Source organism: Etheostoma spectabile, unplaced genomic scaffold (genome assembly GCF_008692095.1).
Source record: "Etheostoma spectabile isolate EspeVRDwgs_2016 unplaced genomic scaffold, UIUC_Espe_1.0 scaffold271, whole genome shotgun sequence".
Taxonomy (NCBI): Eukaryota; Metazoa; Chordata; class Actinopteri; order Perciformes; family Percidae; genus Etheostoma; species Etheostoma spectabile.
In genome coordinates this window covers 367,619-379,291 of record NW_022605575.1, presented here as the reverse complement: position 1 = coordinate 379,291, position 11,673 = coordinate 367,619, and the positions used below count along the sequence as shown (strand labels likewise).

Here is an 11,673-nt window from a genome sequence, read left to right as displayed (position 1 = left end):
GTTTTGCTCTCATGACATTTACTTATGCCAATAATAACATAATAATGTCATATTTATTCATATTACACCCACAGCATTGTTATACAAGCAGATATGTGTCTAAATAGTGCATTATTTGGCCTTTAATAGAGTATAAATAACTTTTGAACCATACGAGCGATTACTCATTGCGTGGTTTGTTTGAATCCTGACGTTTTCGGGCTTTACGGGGTCTTTTACCGGGTCTTTTAGCCTCTACAGGGGGTTTTCTATCCAGCCGGAATTCAGACTCTTGGGCTTTAAATCCATGTATATCCAGATTGGTCACTTTATGTCCATAATTCATGGTTTTGGTCATTTCTGCCGCGGCTCGCTCCTCCGTCTCTCTCTCTGTCTGTCCGTTATTGTTCAGGAAGTACATGCCCATATATGGGAGAACGGCACCCCTTGTATGGAAGGCCAGAGGGACAAAAAGGCCTATGATACTCTATTAAAGGCAAATAATGCATATTTAGACACATATCTGCTTGTATAACAATGCTGTGGGTGTAATATGAATAAATATGAACATTACTTATGGTATTATGGCATAAGTAAATGTCATGAGAGCAAACGTCTGTGACTTTTGGAAAAAATGCATGTATTTGTCAAGTATAAGTTATAATGATTATTCTTACAGGTGACTCCCAAGAACTATGAGAAGTGTTTAGGGTTTATTTATATGTCTGTGTATCAAACTATCTGGAAGATCTTCATTATTTATTCATCTTTAAGGCCATACAACCATTTTTAACATGCAAGTGAACTCACTGCAACCCAAATATTCAAAACCCAGGTTTGTCCTAAAACAAATGATGTTCAGTCCGATGTAGGACAACAGGGTTGTGTTTTAACAGTTATTATAAAATAAATCCAGACGGATCATTAAAACGTAAAAAAAATGCCATCAGGGCCCCCAGGTTAACAAGCATCCTCTTCCTTCTTTTTGTTTCTGACTGAACCCTATTCGTGTATGTATTTAAGTCCTCTGTCTCCCTCCAGCCCCCCCCACTCAACGAGAAGCCCCGAACCACCGCCTTGTCCAGTGCGCTCAAGTCCAATGACTCTGAATGGAGGAACTGGGTAAGAGGTCCCGCCGTCCTTTTCACTCCCAGTGGGTTCAGGACGTCTGGTGTCTAACAGGATGCTCTTGTCTTCCTCTCCTTCTGTTCATGAATTGGCGGATCTCTCAATAGTGGATAACGGTAAGGGGCCCCCCAAGGGTTATGCGGTGACCTTATCAAGTCAATGTTAAGTTTTTCTTTCACTTGTCCGGTACAGGCAAGACTTCGATGTCAATTGTCAACGCTAACTTTTTTATCCGGGCCCCTAGCAAATAGTGTTTTTTTTTTTTTAAACATTTCAAAAACTCGTTAAAATCAGCGAAAATAAATTGTTAGAAAGGGGTCAAAAAAGGTAAAACAAAACAAATAAGCACAATAAACATTTCCAATAAGTCCAAAGAGCTTGAAAAGGACGCCCGAAAAAACAAGAAGAGAATGTTAAAAAAACGTTTGAAAGCATCAACAATGTTGGAAGAAAAAACAGCATCAGCACCAATGTCAAGTGCCAGACTCGGCACAGCCGGTCTACAGTTGGTCCACAGCACTGGTATACCAGACTTCGGTCTCACCTTCCTACGACCGTATCGCCTGCCAGCTTCGCCTCATTTCCAGGACCTGTCATTAACCGCCTAACCTCGTCCATCAGCTGGGCCTACCAGACTCTGGTCCATTAGAACCGGTCCCATTAGCAAGATCTCGGTACATTAGGCCTGGTCCTACGACAGATACCGGTCGCTCGGTCCATACACGGCCACCGGATCGAGTCTGCGGCCTACCAGACCTGGTCCATCAGCCTGGTCTACCCGACTCTGGGTCCATTAACCGGCCTACCAATGACTCGGGTCCATTGCCGGAACCTACCAGGGATCTGGTCCATCAGCCATGGTCCTTACCAGGGACTTGGTCCATTACCGCTCCAATTGTCTGTGTCCTACCAGACTTTGTACAGCAGGTCTACCAGCTCGGCATTCGGCTACCAGATCTCCGGTCCATTAGACTGGTCTACCAGACTCTGCGTCCATCAGGCCTGGTCTACAGATCCGGTCCATCAGCACTGGATGATTTGCCATCAGCTCCTGACCGACGTCCATGCGGCTTCCAACATGTTCATCCCGGTCTACCCAGATCGGCAATAGCCTGGTCATACAGACTGGTCTTACGTCTACCAGAATCTGGTCCAGCGGTCAACCAGGATCGGTCCAAAACGGTCCTAGAATATGGTCCTTAACCGGTTCCTACCAGACTATGGTCCAGTGATGCTGTCCTAACAGACTCTGGTCACATTAGCAGGGTCCTACAGACTCTGGTTCCATCACTGGGTCCTACCAGACTTGGTCCATAGCCCGGTATTTTACCAGGACTCTGGTCCATCGCCTGGTATACCAGACTCTGGTTCCAGTCTAGCCAGTGCGTACCCAAGACTTCTGGTCCATTAGCCTGGTCCATACCAGCACTTTCTGGTCCATCAGCTGGTTCCTAAAGATCTGGTCCATCAGCCTGGGCCTACTACAGACTTCGGTCATTAGCCCTGAGTCTACAGACGTCTGGTCCATTAGCTGGTCCTACCAGAAAAAGGGATCGTAATCTTAGATCTGGACATTTCACTCAGTCCATAGAGTCTAAACTTCCATTGACCGTTATAATTCCCTGAAGGCGCGATCTCGGTTGAAGTTTAAAACAACTGGATGCTGGGATTGCGTAACCAATCGCAACGTTTATTGTGACGTTGGCTTAGCATAGCTAGCATTAGCCTTAGCTAACTCCTTCCCAACGAACGGGGCGAGCGTGGGAAACAACTTTCTCGAACCCATGGGGAGGAGGGCCCCAACAGCATGGCCTCACAACTGAAATAGTAAGACTTGTTCTTGCTTGGCACTTTAACTTAGGAGAATCGCAGAGTCTTCTACCGAGCCTTACAGCACATACAACTCAAATGACGCACAACCTACGTCATGCTCTCAGGCCCCTCCCTCGTCACGCTGGATTGGCACCGGTAACAACTTTGAGGAGGGAAACCGCAAATATACCGCACAAACCAGAAATAGGACTGAAGGAAATGATATCTTGAGGTAGTAAACGTAGTGACGGGCTGAGCCCAGGCTAATTCGGCGACTCGACTGAGGGCCAAGCGTCGTTCTTTGAAGCCGGCTGGCTTGGCAGCAAAACGATGCGACAAGTCATTTCAGTGTTCTTGACAGTTTTTGTGGTCTTTTCCTTGGAAACTTATCTTTACACCAGGGGGAGTCGATAGGCAATACAGAACGTAGGGGGTTGGCTCAGCCCCAAAGGGAATTTGATAAGATATTGTGTCGAACAAAAGGTAAAATTAGCGAAATCAAAGATGTCGTAGCCATAATCTCTGAGCATAGTGTACCAGAACAACTAATAATTAACTAAAAACTATTAACCACGATGATGGGGGTTGGCCCCCCTAAAAAGGGCCTAAATCAGCCCAATTTCTTGAAACGCTTGTATTACTGTCCTAACATTTCCATGAACACTAAGTCGTGAGTGTCCGACAACTGTTAGTATAGCTACGATTTACAGCGGGAGAGACAACAGGAGCTGAAATTAAAAGTTAAAGTGTAGGAAATAAAATAAAACAATGGCTAGTGGACAAATCTGATGGCTAGTAACTTTGAACAAATCTACTGGCGGGTGATTGAAAAGTGTTTAAAGCCATGGTGTTATCTCATTTGCACGGGCCCTCGGCAAAACTTTTGTTTGAACCTGCCTTTAGCCTTCTGTCGGCTCACGCCGAGTCTGAGAAAGCTTGCTTCTGCAATTTAACGTTGACACATTCAAGCATTTTGCTTTGGTTTGCTTTCAAAGCAAACCCCTATGTCACTTTATATCTTTGACCCCCCCCACAGCAGGTGGTGTTGTAGTTCCAATATTGAGACGAAGAGGCCACAAAGATAGAAGAGAAGTATACATAGGGTTGCTATTCACCCTTTGGTGTTGGTCTTCCCGTCAACAGGCACTTTTTGTACTTTTTGACATTTTTTCTCACATTTTTTCAACCGTGATTTCATAATCATTCAACTATGACTATATAATTGAAACGATCATTTATTTTACTTGGGGAAGACCGTTGTTTTTTTGTGACCAAGTTGCCTAAAAGAAACCCAAATTCTATGTACAGAACGAGTTTTTGAAAACATGGGTCAATTTCGACCGGAGGAAACAGCAGGGGTAATAAAAAAAAGAGGAGACCAATGGGTGTTTCATTCGGCAATCTCCTGCGTACCTTTGCCATCATGCATTGAGGATACGCTGCTAAAAACAAACGCACCATGAGCTGGTCGCTGTGGCTTCCAAATGCTCCAAACACATGGAAATCCGTTATTTGCTGGGATCACCTCTGGTTTTTATATAATGGTGTGTTGAGTGTGTGTGTGTGTGTGTGTGGTGTGTGGTGTGTGTGTGTGCTGTGCTAACAGGATCCTCTGTGTGTTGGCATTGAAAAGTGCTTTGTCGTCCTAATACCTTCTGACACCAGGCGCCAGTCAGCGTTGTGAGACACACACAACGAAAGGATACCTGGGAGAGGCCCATCGGGCGTACGGGGGAGGAAGGATGAAGGAAATGAGGAGGCGGCAGGAATGCGAAGGGAGATGACGCAAGGAGATAGAAGAGCGAAGGAAAGAACGAAGATAGGAGAAAGAGGAAGGCACGGAAGACATGCAGGGCGAGGAGGAAGGCTTAGGATAGGAAGAAGAAGATAGGAAGGAAGAAAGAAAGATAGACAGAATGAGGAAGATGGAAGGAAGCAGGAAGGAAGGAAGGAAAATAGGAAGGAATGAAGTAAGATAGAAAGGAAGGAATGAAGGAAGATAGGAAGGAAGATAGGAAGGAAAGAAGTTAGGAAGGACAGAATGAAGATAGGAGAGAAGAGATAGGAGGAAAGAAGAGGCTAGGACTACAAGGAAGGAAGTATGGAAGAAGGAAGGTAAGGAAGAGGAAGGAGGTAAGGAAGATAGGAAGGAGGTAAGGAAGATAGAGGTAAGGTAGATAGGAAGGAAGGAAGGAAGATAGGAAGGAAGGAAGAAGATAGGAAGGAAGGAAGGAAGAAAGGAAGGGGAGATAGGAAGGAAGGAATGAAGGAAGATAGGAAGGAAGGAAGATAGGAAGGAATGAAGGAAGATAGGAAGGAAAGACGGAGACGATGGAAGGAAGGAGGAGATGGAGTAAGGAAGCGAAAGATAGGAAGGAGGGTAAGGAAGTAGGAAGGAGGTAGTCTAAAGATGAAGATAGGGAAGGAGGAGAAGGAAGGAAGATGGGAGGAAGGAAGGCGTAGGAAGTAATGGAAGAGGGAAGTAGGAAGGAGGTAAGGAAGATAGGAAGGAAAGAAGGAAGATAGGAAGGAAGGAAGGAGATAGGAAGTAAGGAAGGAAGATAGGAAGGAGGTAAGGAAGATAGGAAGGAGGTAGTCTAAGGAAGATAGGAAGGAAGGAAGAAAGGAAGGAAGATAGGAAGGAAGAAGAAGAAGATAGGAAGGAAGAATAAAGGAAGGAAGGAAGGAAGGAAGGAAGGAAGGAAGGAGGTGTGACGGCAGGTATGGGAGGGGAGGAGTATGTTGGATAGAGCAATGTTTCATCCGAAGGTTCGTTGGCCCTATGAAGTGTCTTTATTTCGTCGGGGCCCGGATCGGGGCCAGATCGGGGCCCCAGATTCGGGTTCCCAGATGGGGCCCAGATCGGGTCCCAGACTGATTGGCAGCATGCTGTGGAGTCCCAATAGTTCTGTGTACAGAATCATGGACGAAATCTCAAAATTAGTGCTAGTTTCTGTCTCCCAAAGCAGGAATTCGAAAGAATGACACGTCGGAATGCGTGGTAATCCTGCTGAGGACCCAATGCATCATAGGTCCCCCTGCCCCGCTATCGATGCACAGCTCTACCTTGTGGGGGGAGGGTGTATGAGACCGTTTTGGGCTCTAGTGGGCAGGTGGGGGGCTGATAAGTTGTCGATCTGTCAATTTTTGGACCAAAAAACTGGTCTGGTCACTACTGCTGAGAACACAACTCTCACAGAGCCCCGTCCCTGTGCACGAGCTGCAGATAGGTTTCTCCCACTCTATCAGCCCAGGTCTCACTTGTGTTGTGTGTGTGTGTGTGTGTGGGGGGGGGGGGAGTAGGAGACCGTTTGGCTCTTGTGGAAAGGGGGGAGGGATCTGTGAGTTGTAGAGGTTCACCTTAATGTTTTTTGGATTCGCAACCTACCTACGGACTTTAATTGCATTCCTCGGTTTCGGTTTGAAACAACGACGAGTCGTCAGACGAGCCTCGGTAATTAGTAGTCAGTTTAAGGTTTTTCCAAAGGCAGGCGGAGAGAGATAAAAAAAAAAAAAAAGATGAATGAATAAAGATTGACAGGAGAGGGGAGTCTGCTGCTTCGATTGAGAAACATTGCTGACAGAAGTAAAGTCCCTCTGGCAGCATGTTCCTCCAGAGCTGCATATATTGACACGTGCAGCCTGGAGGACGAAACTTCTCACTAACATTGAGGTCTCGGGAGGCTTTGAAGAGTGGTGGAGACAAGTCTGTGCTCGAAACCAGAGCTTTTTGGACCAACAAATTGCAGGGCGGGCTTATACAGGATGGACGGAGACGCGATTCAAAACCAATGCACCAAAGAGCTATTGGGTTGAGTTGGTTTTGAGAACAAGATGGCCCGCGTGGAGAAGTGAGAGGGTAGACTCTCCATGGTGTCGTTAGAGAAGATATCGACAGAGCGTCCATTTTCAAAGTGGTTGTAGTTAATCTGTGCTCTGATGGGGTAGGTTTGTCCGTGATCTGATTGTTGTAGGTCGTATCCGGTGCTTGATTGGTGTAGGTCTATCAGTGCTCTGATTTGGTTGTTGGTCTATCGTTGCTCTGATTGGTTGTAGTTTGTCCGTTGCTATGATTGGTTGAGGTCTATCTGTGCTCTGAAGTGGTGGTAGGTCTGTCGCTTGCTCTGATTGGGTGTAGGTCTATGTGTTTGCTCTTGATTGGTTGGGTGGTTATACGTTGCTCTGATTTGGTTGGGGAGGTCTATCCGTTGCTCTGATTGGTTGTTGGTCTATCTGTTGCTCTGATGGGTGTAGGTGTCGTGCTTGATTGGTTGTAGGCTATCCGTGCCTATGATTGGTTGTAGGTCAATCCGTTGCTTGATGTTGGGTCTATCTGTTGCTGTGATGGGTTTGTAGGTTATTCTATGCTCTGATGGTTGTAGGTCTATAGGTGCTCTGATTGTGTAGTTCTATCCGTGCTCGAGGGGGGTAGGTCTATACGTGACTATCTGATTGGTGTAGTCTATTCTAGCTATGATTGGGTGTAGTTATATCCGGTGTCTGATGGTTGTAGGTCTATCGGGCTATGATGGTTGTAGGTCTATACGTTGCTTCTGATTTGGTTGTTAGGTCTAAGTCTATTGCTCTGATGGTTGTCGGTCTATCCGTGCCTGAGGTGTAGGTCATCCGTTGCTCGATTGGTGTAGGTCTATCAGTTGCTCTGATTGGTTGTGGTCTATCCGTGCTAGCTGGTTGTAGTTCTTCTGTGCTCTGATTGGTTGAGGTGTATCCGTTGCTCTGATTGGTTGTAGGTGGTAATCAGTTGCTATGATGGGTTGTAGGTATATCCGTTGCTCGGATGGTGGTGGGGTATCCGTTGCTCTGATTGTTGTCGGTGTATCCGTTGCTCTGATTGGTCGTCGGTCTATCTGGGCTCTGGTTGGTTGTAGTTCAATCCCCCGTTGCTCTGATTGGTTGATGTGTGGGTCTAAGGCGTTTTGTGTTGAAAATATCTGAAGTAAATCTAACAAAAGACGTTTTTGAAGTTTTTGCTCGTCTGGTGAGAAGCATTTTCAGACTGTTTTGGTGCTTTAAAGAGTCCAATATCTTTTTCTGTGCCCCCCCCCCCAACCTTATCTCCTAAGCCACTCTAAGGAAAACGAAAGGTGGTAAGTCACTGTATAGGCATGTTTAATTTGATCCAGTATTTGCGATGACTGATGATTTACGTCAAACGCCTTCCACAACCACCTGACGTGGTTAACTAACACGGTGACCCTTTATTACATTTAGGTTTCTATCAGTTGATTTGTCTGACATGCACACCTTACTGGTGTCCCACCCGTAGTGATCTGCATGGTTTAGCGATGTGGTTTTGGATACAGCTGGTTGTGTCTGAATGTTGTCCCTGCATGGTTTGATGTTGTTTAAAGAGGTATGAGCTATATGTCATCAGTTCACGATAACAGATCGTTGGTTTTTATTCTTCTTTCGACGCGGTTTAGACGATATTCAATTTGTGGACACTGACAGAAGCAAACCCATTTCAATCTTCAAACACAACGAAACATAGCTAGATCTTGATGGGAATTAGCATACAAAAGTGTGTGTGTGTGTGTGTCGTGTGTGTGTGTGTGTGTGGTGTGTTGTGCGCATTGTGGAAAAATACACCACTGTGGCTTAAGTCAAGTTTGTTCATTTAACCTTAATATAAAGGTTTGGTCTTATTAGTGTACCTTCTTGTGGTGTGTGTGTGTGTGTCGTCGTGTGTTGTGCAGTGTGTGTATATATGTGTGTGTGTGGGTGTGGGTGTGTGTGTGTGTGTGTGGTGTGAGCTATGTGGAAAAATTACAACACACTGTTGCTGTAAGTCAAGTTTGTTCCTTTCACTAAACTATAAAGGTTTGTGTCTTTCTTTAAGGGTGCTTCTTGTGTGTGGTGTGTGAAGTGGTGGTGCATGTGTGTGCATGTGTGTGTGTGTGTGTGTGTGTGTGTTGTATTTGAACCGGGGAGAGGTTTATTTCAGGAAATGTTGCACTCGCAGATAGGTTTCCAAGGGCAAACCGTGATTCATGTTGGCGATCGCCCGTAGCAAGCAACTAACCAATTGGGAGAGCAAGAAAATGGCATTTCTTCTTCTGTGTGTGTGTGTATGTGTGTGTGCGAGTGTGTTTGTGTGTGGTGGGGTTGAGCTGTAACCGTAGTAAGGTCATTGACGCTACTTTACTTGACCCTTTCCTCCCCTACTCTACCCTTCCCACCCCTCCTATGTGTGTAGATGCGCAGAAGAAGAGGATTGTTTCCAAGTCATCTAAGTAATCCTCCCTAATGCATGGAGCTTTCTACATCTAGCCAGAGCGGGTGGCACACAGACAGTCAGAGGCCAGACAGGGCTTAGAATGTAGCTTCTCTGAGCAAATCTCTTTAGGGGACTCTGTCTGGCTGACCTTCCCCAACACAGAGGGAAGCAGTCTGCCAAAAATTTGCCGGGACACTTTTCCCACGTTGCAGGCTCAAAAAACAACAGCCAAGGACATGTACAGCAGCTGTTTGGTTTAAAACAAATATCTTTTGCTTCGTTACGCTCGCGCCTGTCACCGCCCAATGAGAGGAGAGGCAGATTTGGTCGCGCATCCGTCACTTGAACGAGGAGCTACAAGATGCTAGCGAGAGACTTCTTGTAATGTTTTTAATACAGTAAAAATTAACCTACGTAACCTTAACTTGGTTCGCTGTGGCTACAAGTTAGCATCAGAACACAACAACGGCTGTCAGTTGAACGGCGTTTCGAGCTAAACGTTGCAATCAAATCAACCATCGATGGTCTTTAAAACAGCTTTTGAAATTAATGTAGCTTAGCTACAGCTAGCCATCAGACCAAAAAGGCTGTCAGTGAACGGTTTTCGAGCTACGGTAGCAATCCATAAAACCATAGATGGCTAAAACGATTTTGAAATGACTGTTAGCTTAGCTACAAGCTAGCATCAGACACAACAAAGTGTGTCAGTTGAACGGAGTTTGGAGCTACGTAGCAATCAATCAACCTAGCTGGCTAAAAGCTTTGAATATGTAGCTTAGCTACAAGCTAGCCTCAGACAACAACGGTTGTCAAGTTTGAACGGAGTTTTGGAGCTAACGTTAGCAATCAATCCAACCATAGAATGGGCTAAAACGCCTTTTGAAATTACTGTTAGCGTAGCTAAAAGTAGCATCAGACACAAAACCAAAAAGGCTGTCAGTTGAACGGGTTTTGAGCTAACGTTAGCATCAATCAACCATGGATGGCTAAACGCTTTTGAAATGAACTGTTTAGCTTAGCTACAAGTTGCATCAGAACCCAAACAAAGGTTGTCAGTTGAACGGCGTTTGGAGCTAACGTGTAGAATAACACACCATAGATGCTACAAACGCTTTTGAAATTACTGTTGCTTGCTACAAGCTAGCACGAACAACAAAGGCTGCAGTGAACGGCGTTTTGAGCTAACGTAGCAATCAATCAACCATGGAGGCTAAAACGCTTTGAAAATTACTGTTAGCTTAGTACAAAGCTAGCATCAGACAAAACACAGGTGTCAGTTGAACGGCGTTTTGAGCTACCGTTAGCAATCAACAACCATGATGGCTAAAAACGGCTTTGAAATTACTGTTAGCTTAGCTACACAGTTAGCATCAGACACAACAAAGGTTTCAGTTGAACGGCGTTTGTGAAGCTAAGTTACACTCAATCAACCACGATGGCTACAAGCTTTTGAATGACTGCTCGCTTAGCTACAAGTTAGCATCAGACCAACAAAGGTTGTCAGTTGAACGGATGTTTTGCGCAACGTAGCAATCAATAAACCAAGATGGTAAAACGCTTTTGGAATACTGTTTAGCTTGCTACAAGCTAGCATCAGACACAACAAAGGGGTCAGTTGAACGGCGTTTGGAGCTAACGTAAGCAATCAATCAACCATAGAGGCTAAACGCTTTGAAATGACTGCTAGCTTAGCGACAAGTTAGCATCAGACACAAAAAGGTTGTCAGTTGACGGGTTTGAGCTAACGTTAGCAATCACTAACCATAGATGGCTAAAACGCTTGTGAAATACTGTTAGCTTAGCTACAAGCTAGCATCAGACACAACAAAGGCTGTCAGTTGAACGGCGTTTCGAGCAAATTTAGCAATCAAAATTAGAAAGTTAAAAGATTTTGAAATGATTCCCATATTGTGTGTAATGAGAAAAGTTTTTTTTATTTCATGGATTTCACAATTCACAGTTAGGCCGGTAAACCATCAATCTGAGCTACGGCGCGACTCAAATCTGACCTTCAAGACCTGAAAAACACCGTTTTCTTGGTTGGTTTAGTCAGGACGGACGTAAACAGAGACCTTTGGAAACGCGTTCCACGTCAGCCACTTTATAAGCTCGGTGGGATAACAGGTGTCTGTGTGTCGGTGTGGTGTGTGTGTGTGGGTGTGTGTGTGGGTATCGTCGTGTCGTGATGTCGGGTCTGTGTGTTTGTGTTATGGTGTGTGTGTGTTGTCTGTGTTCTGTGTGTTTATGTTGTCTGTGTGCGTGGTTGTGGTGTTGTGTTGTGGGTCTCTCTGTGTCTGTGTGTGTGGTATCGGTGTCTCTGTGTGGTGTGGTGTGTGTGTGTGTGGTCTCTGTGTGGTGGTGTGTTGTGGGTAGGGGTGGTTTGTGTGTGTGTGTCTGTTGTTTTGTGTGGGTGTGTGTGTGTGTGTGTGTGGACCAGGTATTTGTACACATTGGGGGACCAAAAACTGTTGAAAAACAGTATACTTATGGGGACCCTGACAGCTTTGTGGGGACAA

At 45.3% G+C, this 11,673-nt stretch overlaps 1 protein-coding gene across 1 annotated transcript in view; it reads right to left on the bottom strand.

Moving 5' to 3' along the window:
• LOC116685814 (SH3 and multiple ankyrin repeat domains protein 2-like) overlaps positions 1-11,673 on the bottom strand; it is a gene marked incomplete in the record, with an annotated part of 236,568 nt that overhangs the window by 65,214 nt on the left and 159,681 nt on the right.